Here is a 14,676-nt window from a genome sequence, read left to right on the forward strand (position 1 = left end):
TTAGTTGGTTTAGCATGTTTCTGATTGAGATTAGGTGATTGGCTGCAGTGCTTAGTGCCTCTTCTAATGTGGTAGTTACTGGGATGATGACCTGGATGTCATCGGCGTACATATAATATGTTAAGCCGAGACTTGAGATGAGGTGGCAGAGTGGGAGTAGGTATATGTTAAAGAGGGTGGCCGAGAGGGCAGACCCTTGTGGTACGCTGGTTTCAAGTGGGAGGGGGTTTGAGGAATTGTTGTTCATGGTGACCTTGAAGAATCTGTCATTTAGGAACGAAGTGAACCTGTCGAGGGTTTTGCCGGAAAGGCCGATGTTTGCAAGTCTTGATAATAGGCTTTTGTGGTCTACGGTGTCGAATGCCGCAGAGAGGTCGAGTAGTATTAGAAGGTGGCTTAGTTTGTTGTCGAAACCCCTTATAATTTCATTCGATAGGTTGACGAGCAGTTTTTCCGTACTGCGGCGTGTAGAATATTGTTGTTCTCTAGGTGTTCGTTAAGCTGTAACAGTGCCGCCTTCTCAGTCATCTTTGCGAGTAAAGGTAGGTTTGAGATAGGACGGTAGTTATTCAAATCAGCAGGGTCTAAGTTATTCTTTTTTAATATAGGAGTGATTGTTGCAGTTTTTAGTTCAGTTGGAAGCTCACCTTCTTCGAGTGATTTGTTGACAATGGCAGCTATGGTTGGGGCGATGATATGTGCCATTTCTTTCAGATTTCGTGTTGGGATTATATCTAGTTCATGACGTGCAGGGTTGATTTTTTTAGCATTTTTTCAGCTTCAGTGCTAGATATTGGGTCGAACTGCGACCAGGGTGTTATGGTTTTTGTTTTAAATTGATCCTCTAAGGGTGAGAAGTTGTTGAAGGTGTTAGTTATTCTGTTGATTTTGTTTTTAAAGAACATGGCTAGATCTTGGCTTAGATTGTTTGTTTTGGTTGTGGGGGCGTTGTTGTTTTTCTCTTCTATGAGGTTTCTGACAATGTTGAACAGAGCGTTTGAATTATTTGAGGAGTTTTTTTTATCTTTTGACTATAGTAATTACGTTTAGTGATCATTATCATGTTTTTGTAGGTGGCAAGTTGTGTGCGGTATCTTTGAAGGCTTGTTGGGCAATTGGATTTTCTCCATTCTTTTTCCATTTTTCTGAGGTTTGTTTTCATTGATCTGAGTTGAGAGTTAAACCAAGGGTTGTTTTTACCGCTGTTTTTTTTAGCTGTCTTGTTTTTACGGGGTTTATGTTGTTTGCAGTTTGTTCAGTAAGGTGGAGCCAGGATTGAATCGCTCCACCTTACTGAATTGGACAGTCTAAAAGCCTAAACAGAATTAAACAAGCTTTTGAACTGTATGTAGTATGAAGATAAGGACTATGGCAATATTTCCCTTCCCTCTCCCTGGACAATCATATTCACTTATAAACTTGTTCACCTGCTGAAATTTTCATTACCCAAGAAAAATCCATAAAAGTGTGCTACCAGCAGCATGCAGTTTATTTATTTAAAATTACTTGTTACCCACTCCCTCCAAAGTTTGGGTGAGGTACATAAAAACACACATAAAAAAAAATACACACATAAAATGGAAATAAATCAAAACATACAATAGACTTAACAATTATGCATTGCTGGTGCCTGCTCTGATTACAAGGACTTGTTGAGTACTATATTATGGTCTAAGGGGCTATTGATCACTTGAAGGTAGAAAGGATGCAGTAAATAAGAGTGTTTTTAGAGCCTTTTCAGTTCCCTAGACTCTTCTGTGCTGCAGAAATGTGGTGAGAGAGAGTTCCAAAAGACAGGGCCTGCTATGGAGAATGCTCTCTCTCATGTTGTGGAGAGACATGCTTATCAAGAATATCAAGAAGATGCTGAATGAAAGATCCTTTGGAGTTGTAAAGTCTTGGTGTGGCACTTAGCCAAGGAGAAGTGAAGTTATTTAAAAGGCTGTATACTATGACTGCTAGTTTATATTGTATTCGTAAATGGACTGTGAGCCAATATAATATGATTGTAAACCTGGGGAAGATAAGGTCATGTGCATTTGTACCAGTAAGGAACAAGACGGCAGTATTCTGAATAATTTGTAGTGGTCTGACCGTACTGTGTGGAAGGCCTGTATATAAGGAATTGCAGTAATTGTGTGATGCAAAAACCAGTGATTGAAGTACTATCCTAAAATAAGAAGGGTTGAGAAATGGTTTAAGGCGACGGAGCAGTGCAGTCATTTTTTATCCAAGCATGCGGTAAAAAAATCAGATATCCTCTCCTCTTTAGATAGATAATTTGAAAAAGATAATTGAATAATGAATGTAGAAGAAAGATGCACAAATGAACAATATGCCAGGGATGAAGCCCTGATAATTGGTGCTACTGCTCACAAGTTTCAAACTTGTGCTAATTCAACCTCTTTTTGGTGACTTTTTCACTGAAATGCAACTATCTTTCTTGTAGGGATGTGCATTCGTATTGACCGCATATGTAAAACTCTACTCATATTTTTTTTTAACTTAAAAAAAGGATTCGACGTATACGATCGGATTTCCAACATATCCAACATAGCTATGTTGGATATGTTGGAAATCGCGATTGTTGAGCCAAAATAAAAATTTAAACCCCCTCACCCTCCTTAATCCCCCCCCCCCCAGACTTACCACAACTCCCTGGTGATCGAGCGAGGAGTGAGGACGCCATTTCTGCAATCCTTGGCGAGAAGCATGTGACGTCGCGCCACGTCAAGTGACGCGGCACCACGTGATTCCCGGCGAGTTCGCGCCGGAAGGCTCGTTCGCCCAAAAAGAACTTTTGGCCAGCTTGGGGGGACCTCCTGACCCCCCCAAGCTGGCCAAAAGTTCCTTTTGGGCCGAACGAGCCTTCCGGCGCGAACTCGCCGGGAATCACGTGGCACCGCGTCACTCCGATGCGGCGTCACGTGATTCCCGGCAAATTCGCGCCGGAAGGCTCGTTCGGCCCAAAAAGAACTTTTGGCCAGCTTGGGGGGACCTCCTGACCCCCCCAAGCTGGCCAAAAGTTCTTTTTGGGCCGAACGAGCCTTCCGGCGCGAACTTGCCGGGAATCACGTGACGCCGCGTCACTCCGACGCGGCGTCACATGATTCCCGGCGAATTCGCGCCGGAAGGCTCGTTCGCCCAAAAAGAACTTTTGGCCAGCTTGGGGGGACCTCCTGACCCCCCCAAGCTGGCCAAAAGTTCCTTTTGGGCCGAACGAGCCTTCCGGCGCGAACTCGCCGGGAATCACGTGGCACCGCGTCACTCCGATGCGGCGTCACGTGATTCCCGGCGAATTCGCGCCGGAAGGCTCGTTCGGCCCAAAAGAACTTTTGGCCAGCTTGGGGGGACCTCCTGACCCCCCCAAGCTGGCCAAAAGTTCTTTTTGGGCCGAACGAGCCTTCCGGCGCGAACTCGCTGGGAATCACGTGATGCCAGCGTCACTCGACGTGCCGCCGACGTCACATGCTTCTCGCCAAGGATTGCAGAAATGACGTCCTCACTCCTCGCTCGATCACCAGGGAGTTGTGGTAAGTCTGGGGGGGGGATTAAGGAGGGTGAGGGGGTTTAAATTTTTTTTTTTGCACATATGGACATATACCCAACTCATTTAATTTTTTTTATGTCCATATTGACCGCAAATGGGACCCCCTTTGGACATATGGACATATGGACATAAACTTTTGCTCTGCACATCCCTACTTTCTTGCATAGTTAGAAAGAAATCTTGATAAAGGGAACCCTGCAGTTCTTTCAGATGATTTTACCCTTTCTTCGGGCTTTCTGCAGTATCATATCTTGAAGGAGTTTGGGCATTTGTCAATATGTTAAGTTTTGAATTTTTTTTTTTTTTACTATTTATACTTTCCAAATATTATTCAAGCATAACTTGCCCAGAAAAAGGCAGTCAACCAAACAAAATAAACAAACAAAACATTAAAGGAAATACATAACAACTGCTTACACAGACCACTATAAATAACAATAGAAAAACAGGGAGGAAAGAAAAAGGAAAATAAGAAAGAGGAAATCTGTTTCCAGAAAACAAATGCTCTCGTTAAAACAGAAGTGTGGAAAACCTGCAAATCCACCTTCACCCAAAAACATTTCAAGTATCGGGAGGTCTTTCACTACTAGGAACTCTAGAATCTGTAAATCAGCATAGCTGAGAAGGCTCAAACAAAAGTACTCTATGGCAAACACAACCAAACAATTACAGATAAAACGCAGGAAAAAAATGAGCCCCGAAAGCCACCACCTCATGATGCATAGCCAAAAATGTCTTTCTACTTGCTTAGCGTCGTTTTGCAAAATGCAGGAAAAATCTGAACTTTGAAACCCATGAGCAGAACAGAAAAATAGTCGCGATCATGCAATGTGGAAATTGTCACTAACAGAGAGGCCCTTGTGCCTCATCCATCACAGCTGAATCTAAAATTGCCAAAATGTCAAAAACTTCTCCCACTGGATAAGGAATTTACCTTTTACAAATGGAAGGCAAAGCTCCATGTGACATACCAAGCACATCCCACATATAGGATTTAAATAACTCAGCAGGAGAAATCATAGCCATCACAGAAAAATTCAACACATGCAAATTTAAACTTCTCACATGATTCTCTAGATTCTCTATTCTGTGATGAATTACATTTCTATCCTAGACAAGCGATGATTGGACAGAAAATAACTTCTCAGTTCTTTGTTTCAACTTCTCAATTTTTTTTAAACTGTTTATTTGTAACAGGAACAAACCGTACCAAAAATAGTGTACAAAGACTGTTCAGCGCACAACAGGCCATCAGTAAAAAAAAGCCAAAAACCTTAAAGAATACATATCCCCCATTATAACCCAATCCACAAACTCCATCATATCTTAGACAAGATGCATGGCCTAGTATGGGCTCCACCCTCTTTCATACACTAAAGATTTGTGCTGCAATAAACATGTAAGCTTTTCAATCGTGGAAACATCTATAAGCTGTTTATACCAGTATGACAATGAGGGAATCGTCTTCCAGAAAGTTGCTACGGTAAAACGAGCAGCCAACACCATCTGATCACACAGCTTCTTTTGAGACTTATTATGTGGTATTAAGTGACTCCTAAGATTCTCCATCCATATCCGACTGCTGGCTGTGTAGTGAAAACAGACTGTTCTGTGTGCAACTGAAAAGGAAACAAACACTCCCTTCTCTCTCCCTCAACACAAATCCCGAAACCCCAACATAAACAGACAACAAAACAGACCCCCAGAACTTCCAACTATCCCACACACCCCATAAGGGATGCCAGTCAGGTCTCAAGTTCGATTAGAGCTCTGTTCCTCCTCATCACTGCTACTTCCCATGGCACGGGTGAACTGAAGTCTGTTTTATGTTTGCTCCACCATCAGGCCACGTGTATATTTTTCAGCCTCCGGAGCAGATTTAAAGCACTGCGTTGCCTTGCTGGGTCAGACCTGCAGCTTAGCAGGATACAATAAGACATTTTGTGCCCCCACTGAACGAAGGAGCTGCTTGGCTTCCAAGAAATCTTGATGCTTCTTTTGTAACTTGGCCGAGAAGTCTTGAAAGAAATACAGCCGCAGGCCTTGATGGCGCAAATTTGCGATGTTCCACCTCGCATCCAAGATCTTTGCCTTATTGCAGTAGTTTTGGAGACAAATTAGCACAGATCTCAGTCTCACAGCATTGGGCAGTTTCGGAACCAAGGTACAATGTGCCCTATCAATTTTAAAGGACAAATAGGAGGCCTGTAAGTTGAGCATTTGTGGTAGCCATTTTGAGAAAAAGCCCACCGCACGACTTGGATGTTATTGCAGTGACTTCTGTTCTCTGCCTCGTCCTGTCTCTCAGCGAATTGTTTGATGAGCTTTTCAAGGTTGTCTAGCCTTCTGCTTGCATTCATGGTGACCATTTCCACCTCCTTGACATGTTCCTGAAAAATGTCTAGGCAGGCCGAATTTTCAGTTACTGTGGCCACCAAATTAGTAATCTGGCCAACCATTGATTCAGTTTTCTCTTCCAGGCTAGTTTTAATGCTATTTCTGATATTCCCTATAACTTCTTGTATTGTTTCTAGCATGTCCCCAGGCAGATACGAGTCTCCCATGGATTCCTCATCAGATAAGGCCTTGTCTACAGCCAGCACTTTTTCTGGAACTGATTTTTTAGAAGTTCTTTTGGGACGCACACTCTAGTCACCCCACACCATAGGCAGCAACCTTTTAGGGGGGTCCTGGACCATTTATAAGCCGTGGATGTGCAGAAAACTGCAGGATTCAACAGTCAAGATTAGCACCAGGTTAGCAGCCACCTAGCATGTGGCCATCTTGATACCCCTCAACTTCTCAATTTTTTCAGAGTGGGTCACCAATGTCAGATCTTGGGACTGAGTCTGACTGTATGTATTATTAATTGTATCAGTTAAGAAGGATAAAGAGAGTTACACTGATGAAAGAACCATTCAAATGCTATCCAATGTAATAGGGGAAGGTTTAGGCATGCAGGGTCTAGTAGCAGGTACCACACAGTGCATACCTTAGTGCAAGTTGGAGATCAGAAGGGACGAAGATTGAAATGCACCAGCCATAGATGCAGCCATTCTCCACCAGACTCCAAACCTCTTCCTTTGTCTCTAGCATGCTGTCATTCAGACCTCGGTAATCGATACAAGGACGTAGGGTACCGTCCTTCTTCCCCACAAAGAAGAAGCCTGCGCCGGCTGGAGACTTCGATGATCTAATAAACCCCTTCTGTAAATTCTCCTCGATGTATTCGGACATCGCCTTGTTCTCAATCGCTGAGAGTGGAACCTCCTTTAGGAGGTTCAGTATTGGGTTTCAATCTTATGGCACAGCCATAGGACATATGTGGTGGAAGGATGTCAGCAGCTTCTTTGGAAACCACATCACTAAAGGATGCATATTGGGGCGGCAGTCCCAGCATCACTGGAGTAGTAGGCATGCAGATGACAGGAACAATCTCCTTACGGCACTTCCCATGACAACCTGGGCCCCAGCGGGAGAGTTCCAAGGATGCCCAGTCAAATTGGGGTTGGTGCGACTGCAACCAGGGTAACCCCAGGATGATAGGGTGCATGGCCTTCTCTAACACAAAGAAGGGAATTGATTTAATATGGAGAGCTCCGGTGCGGAGAGTTACCGGTACAGTTTGGCAAGTCACATCACCTGGTAAGGGCTCTCCATGGATGGAGGATAGGAGTAGTGGAACCTTCAAGGTGACGAGGGGAATCCTCAGATGTTCCATTAGGCATCGAAGAATAAAGTTTCCTCCTGCCCCTGAATCCACCAGGGCAAGAGTTTGAACCTCAGAGGATCGCAGATCAAGGAGACTGGGAGAGAGAGTGGAGGAAAAGGTGTAGTAAGGCCTAAGAACAGTCCTCCTGCAGGACTTAGGCTTCTCCGTTTCCCATATGAATTGGGCATGTTGGGACATCGTGACCAGTCTGTCCACAGTACATGCATAGACCATGCCTCTTCCGAAATATTCTCTCTTTGGAAGTCAAATGTCCGCAACCAAGTTGCATCAGTTCATCTCCACTGGCAGCAGGAATTACTGGAACCATCCGAAGTGCAGGTTTAGCACTAGCCTCCTTCTGACCAGGTCCCATATTAGGCCGGAGCTCTTTCACCTCCGGTGCTTTCTTGGATTCGTCTGAGATCATGCCGAGGCCCAAGGGCACACATTCCCCTCAAGTTGGGATCGCTCTCCTAGCGGTTCTGAACCATAACACAATCTGACACAGAGCAGCACGGAAACTGGACTTATAAGCCTAATGAATGAATTATGACTCCTTGACCTCTCAGTATTTTTTGATACTGCAGATGACAAAAATCCTAATGTCTTGCCTGAAAGGACCAAGGATTAGCTGGCCCAGCACTAACTTGGTTTCAATCATATCTCCAAAACCACTCTGTTTCTTTTGGACCTGTTCTTTCACACCTCCAATGCTCTCTCTTGTGGAGTGTCACAAGGATCTTTACTATCATACACTGTCTCCAATATCTATATGGCCCTCCCATAAACAAACTCATTGGAGCCCACCAGATCACCCACTTCTCATACACAGACCACATTCAACTTGTAGTTCCACTCGGAATCCAGACCCCCAACAAACAATTAACAACCTAAATGAATGCTTAAGAACAACCTCTAACTAGCTATGGCAGAACAAACAAACTAAATCAACAAACCTAAGAAGACCCCACACACCCAAATGCAAAAGTGACACTTGATGGTACCGCTCTCCCGTATGGCTGCTAAGTCCAAAGCCTAGGTTTCTTACAAGCTGTAGCAGCAGCTAAATTGGCATCTTCCATCTATACCAGCTACAGCATTTCCAACCTCTCCTTGAGGTCTCTGCATTCACCACAGTCATCCAAGCCTGTATGATCTTTCACCTGGATTATTGTAACTTGCTTTACATTGGGTTATCAACAAACTAAATAGACAGTTGCAACTGATGCAGAATGCTGCAAGTTTGGCTGATGATGAATGTGGGTAGATTTGGCATAATCGCCAGTCTTAAAGTTTGTCTTCTGACTCTCTAATTTGACAGATTTTAAAATCCTGATTTGGGCCTGATAGACCCTCAAAGGCAATGGGCCTGTGCCACTCTACCTCAGCAGCTATCTTACCCCATATACACCCAGCCGTTCTCTGTGATCATTGTTACAAATCCAGCTAATTTTGCTGGTCCTCAAGGAATCAGAAAGTCTCAGAGGCTTATTTCTTATCCTATAGAACTCTCTACTGCTAAATATCAGACCAGACCTATCAGTTTTAGAAACAGATTAGAAAGGTGGCTCTTTCAAGAAGATTTTAAGTTCAGTTGAAAATGAGCTGTAATCTGAACCTCCTGCCCATTACCATTGAACTAGGGAGGAGGAATAGCCTAGTGGTTAGAGCAGTAGACTACGAACCAGAAGTCCTGCTGTCACTCCTTGTGACCTTGGCAAGTCACTTTACCCTCCATTTCCTCAGGTACAAAACTTAGATTGTAAGCTCTCTGGTGATAAAGAAATACCTACAGTGCCTGAATGTAAACCTATCTCAATCAAATGTGGGTATATACAAAAAAAAATAAATAAATAAAACTTTATTACACATTTTTTGTTGCAGTGAGGTTCCAAAGCTGTGATCAACTACATACTTTTCTTGATGATATCTTATGGACTGATGCCCCTGGTTAATGGAGAGGTCCAAGCTGTGAATAATGATCGATTGCAAGACTGTGCTCTCATTATCTGTGTCTAAAAGTGTTATTAATGATCATATGCATATGTATTTTTCTCTTATGATTTTCCATATATTTTTCTTAAATCTAACCACCTTAGAAACAGAATTTAAAACACTGAGTTGTATTTATTTATACAATTTGTAGCCTGCTGATTCACAGATATTGGCAGGGAACAACAATACATACATAATTATAACATAAAACCAATACAACAAAACAACTCATGACAACAGACATAAAACAGCCATAGACTAGCTGGCACTGGCATAATTCCCCCTCTTATTTATTTAAAAAATGTCTTTGCCGCTCACTTCACCGAATGCAGCGATGTACAAATTAACATACATAATCTCGAAACAGATTTAAATAATACAAACATAATCTTAAAAACATATTTAAAATATACAATTTTTCTAAGAAATTAAATTAACTAAAAATATCAGCTTCTTTCAAAATCATATCTATGATTGCATATGTCTTAGCTGATGATTGCTGCTTTACAGAGCCATATTTTTAGTGCTTTTTTGAATTCTTTGGCATTTGGCAATATGAGAATAGAGCTAGGCATTGTGTTCCAAAGCCTTGGACTTGCAACTGATATTGCTCTTTCACAGATCATTCCCACGTGTTCTTAATGGACAGATGGAATATCTTGAAGCCCAGTGTTCGCTGACCTTAAGGCATGATTAGGGGTATATAGATGTAAATTTGCCCATGACCAAACAATGTCTGGGCTGTAGATAATCTTGTGTATTATTGTTAGAACTTAATAATGAACTCTATAAATGACTGGAAACCAGTGAAGTTCTTTAAGTATGGGACTCGGGAGAGAACTGATATCTAGATCGGTGGTTCTCAACCCTTTTCCCATCATGACACACCTGACAAGATGATGCTCATGTGCGTGTCACATTGCACACTACATTTAACAGCTATGCTATAAAAAAAATCCTAGATATTTTATTGTTGAAAATGATGCAGGAGAAAGATAAACTATTCTTTAATTTTAGTAACTGATTGTTAAATATTATTATTACATTTTATTTTTTTTCATAAAAATGTTCATCTTTACTTACGGCATCAGTGAGAAATCTGGAACTGATCAGCATATGCAGAACACATTTTTTTGATACAGGCAAATTCATGCATTTCACTGTCAACCTCAGGAAGTTCTGACCTCTTCTAGAGTTTATACAGAGCAGGGTTAGGAAATTTCCCCTTTCAACTTACCATACAAAAAATATATTCAAATACTGGTATCTCCTCAGTAATATTACTTCAAACTCCCTTCCCTGTCAGGCACTTTGTGAAATATGACGAAAATCTGCTTAAAAGATATTTAGAAATTATATAGCATACCAGCCATACTATAAGAGCACTAACGCCCAGGATTTGAACAGCAACAACCTTACTTATGAAAAAGTATGACTGCAAATATAGGACACACACAGTACACTTACTATTGGAAAAACAAAGCAAGCCAGACTGCTATAGATCCCTACACAGAATCTACTTCCTAGTTAGCAGAATTCCTTACCTCTGTCAAACATGCAGAATGCATACTGACCCTTATCTAATACAGAATAAAAGACGGTAAATTAAAAGCAAGCATACAGAAAAAATCTGAAATTCCAAGAAGCGGGGGAAAGGGAGGTGTGGCAGGAAGGCGGGGGCAGGATACAGCATGCCTTCAACATTTCTGGCTTAGACTGGTGGTGGCAGTGAGTGTCAGGGGTGGGGGTAAAGCAGGAGCAGGGAGTGGTGATAGGGAATTTTAAGTACCAGGCTCCTTCATCTGCACTTTCCTCAAGCAGTAAGCACATGTGGCTATTATAGAAAGCATAGGATTGCTATGTCAAATTTTTTGTGACACACCTTCCACCCCTTGGTGACACACCAGTGTGTTCCGACATACTGGTTGAGAACTACTGATCTAGAGCATTATTTTAAGGTTCTGGCCATTGAGTTCTGAAGTAATTGTAATGCTCTAGTATGAGTGACTGGAATACGTAGCAATAATGAATTGCAATAATCAAACTCTGTAAACAATAAGGGCCGGATTTTAAGAGCCCTGCTCGCGTAAATCCGCCCGGATTTACGCGAGCAGGGCCCTGCGCGCCGGTGCGCCTATTTTACATAGGCCTACTGGCGCGCGCAGAGCCCCGGGACTTGCGTAAGTCCCGGGGTTTTCCGAGGGGGCGTGTCGGGGGCGGGCCCGATCTGCGCGGCATTTTCGGGGCGGGACATAGCGTTTTGGGGGCGGGCCCGGGGTGTGGTTACGGCCCGGGGCGGTCCGGGGGCGTGGCCACGCCCTCCGGGCCCACCCCCAGGTCGCATCCCGGCGTGCTAGCGGCCCGCTGGCACGCGGGGATTTACGTCTCCCTCCGGGAGGCGTAAATCCCCCGACAAAGGTAAGGGGGGGGGTTTAGACAGGGCCGGGGGGGTGGGTTAGGTAGGGGAAGGGAGGGGAAGGTGAGGGGAGGGCAAAAGAAAGTTCCCTCCGAGGCCGCTCCGATTTCGGAGCGGCCTCGGAGGGAACGGAGGTAGGCTGCGCGGCTCGGTGCGCACCGGCTATACGGAATCGGTAGCCTTGCGCGCGCCGATCCAGGATTTTAGCGGCTACGTGCGTATCTACTAAAATCCAGCATACTTTTGTTGGCGCCTGATGCGCCAACAAAAGTACGCCAAATCGCGCTTTTTGAAAATCTACCCCTAAGGTATATAAAATGAGATGGAAGTCAAACACTAAAAAAATGTTTTATTTTCTTCAACATACTAAGCTTAAAATATCCTGATTTTAAAATCTTCTTAATGTGTGGTATAATAAAAAGCCTCAGTATAATACTCAACTATAAATGCTCAGAACGACCACTTTTTTTGGTGGAAATCGCTGGTCAATAATAAAATGCTTTGTAAACAACCAATTTCCCAATATAACCACGCTTATATCGACGCATATGTTGTGACCATCATAATAGGCATCATCGTGTAGTGCTATGCAGCCTTTATTACTCTGCCTTATTTTTAATCATAGGTCAGTCCACTGGACAAAACAATTTTTTAAAATTATTTTTAAGTATATGCTTCTTGTAATATACTTCACCATGAAAATTAAAATTGAATATAGCAATTCTTAAAATTGAATATAGCAATTCTTGGTCCAAGAATTGCTATATTCAATTTTTATTTTAATTTTCACGGGTGAAGTATATTACAAGAAGCATATATTTAAAAATAATAAAAAAAAATTGTTTTGTCCAGTGGACTGACCTATGATTAAAAATAAGGCAGAGTAATAAAGGTTGCATAGCACTACACGATGATGCCTATTATGATGGTCACAACATATGCGTCGATATAAGCGTGGTTATATTGGGAAATTGGTTGTTTACAAAGCATTATAATAAAAAGCCTACCATCAAAAAATACCCCAATACTTCTTACTTCCATAGCAAAAGGAATTAACTGATCGTTATATATAAATGATTGAAATGTCCTGTCATGCAACTTATGCGACATGTAAATAATTTCAGCTTTTGTCAAAACTCACCCCAGTCAAGTAGTAAACAAACACTATACTCAGAGAGGGATCTTAGTAACTAAAAATTAGCAAAGGGCTCATAGAAAAAATAGGTTTGTAATAGCTTTCAAAGGTAAGAAAAATCCTGTGATGTTTTCAAAGATTTTGGGAGCTCATTCTAAAGGATTGGACCAAGCACCCCAAAAAGTATGCTTGTGTGACTCTTTCAAGAACACCTGCTTGAAAGAAGGTACATCTAATACAGTGTTTGTAGATGAATGCAGGGTACGAGATGGATGATAAACATGTAAAATAGTGGTAAACTATAATATGCCAATAGACTGGAAGCCAGTGCAACTTGGCTAACACTGGAGATATATGATTATGACCGGAACACCAAGAAATTAACCATGCTACATAATTCTGTATTGATTGTAGTGCTTTTATAGAAAATTTAGAGAGACCAAACAACAGGAAGCTAAAATGGGCAATACAAACGACTAACAGTTCTAAAGCCCTTAGAATAAACAGGTGACTTCCTGCCTTCCTGACAAATAGCTTAAGCCAATTAGCAGCTAAGAGCCAGGTTAAATGTGCATGCTCCTGTAGCAAAGAATGTTCAATTGGAACAGGAAGCCTGTGGATGGTAGTTACAGGCAGCAAGTGCATGTCAGAAGTCAAGACCAGAAACTTCAACACCTGAGCTGCAAATGTCAGAGGCCTGTGCTAATGGTCAAGAGCACCAGCAAACGATTCCAGCCAATCACAAGAGAGAACTGAATAGACCATGCAAAACGCACAAACCAGACATATTGAATATAGACATCCTGTTAGATCTCTACTAAGAACCATATAGAATATTCCATTTGTGTGGGTAGGTAGCTCCCACATATGGGAGAGTACATACAGGGGCAGATTTTCAAAGCCTACACTCGTAAATCCAGGCTGAACAGCCCTACCCTCTTTAGTGTTTCCTCATAGGGGAGCTATTCCATCCCCTTTATCATTTTGGTCGCCCTTCTCTGTACCTGCTCCTGCTTTTCTCTCACCCCTGGCACTCACTAGCACTATATCTTTTTTGAGATGCTGCGACTAGAATTGTACACAGTACTCAAGATGTGGTCTCACTATGGTGCGATACAGAGGCATTAAGACATTTTCCATTTTATTCACCATTCCCTTCCTAATAATTCCTAACATTCTGTTTGCTTTTTCACTGCTGCAGCACACTGAGCTGACAATTTCAATGTATTATCCATTATGACGCCTTGATCTCTTTCCTGGGTGGTAGCTTCTAATATGGAGCAGATGAAATTTAATGTGGATAAGTGCAAGGCGATACATATAGGGAAAAATAGCCCATGCTATAGTTGCACGATGTTAGGTTCCAGATTAGGAGTTACCACCCAGGAAAGAGATCTCCTTTTCCTGCTCAGGGAATTCTGACCACTCAGACCTTATAAGTGCTAAGGGGAGACGTGAAATAAACACTACATTTGAGATATGACTTTTGGGTCCTTCTATCCGGAATTACTAGCCCAGGGGTTACACTAAACAACAGATAACATCTCAAGGGCAGATGGTTTTATAGGGTGTACCCACTACATCCCAATCATGAGCGAGTGCACACTGGCCCAATGAAGCCTATGATATGAGGCATCAGCCAATTATGAGGTGGGTGCTGCCCCAAAATGCCAGTATGGACTGCACTGGTTTGACCTCCTTTTAACATGAGGGCCAGAACTCTGGAGAACAAATTGCAACAGTCGACAGGAAGTGCTAAGAGTAGAGTATGTTGGAGAGAGGGAGAGCATGACAATACCAGAAATGTGCCTTGCAGAAGACTTTGATTATCTACCAAAAAATTTTCTGGTTCAGCATTTGGTAAGGCA

The sequence above is a fragment of the Rhinatrema bivittatum genome, chromosome 2 (genome assembly GCF_901001135.1).
Source record: "Rhinatrema bivittatum chromosome 2, aRhiBiv1.1, whole genome shotgun sequence".
Lineage (NCBI taxonomy): Eukaryota > Metazoa > Chordata > Amphibia > Gymnophiona > Rhinatrematidae > Rhinatrema > Rhinatrema bivittatum.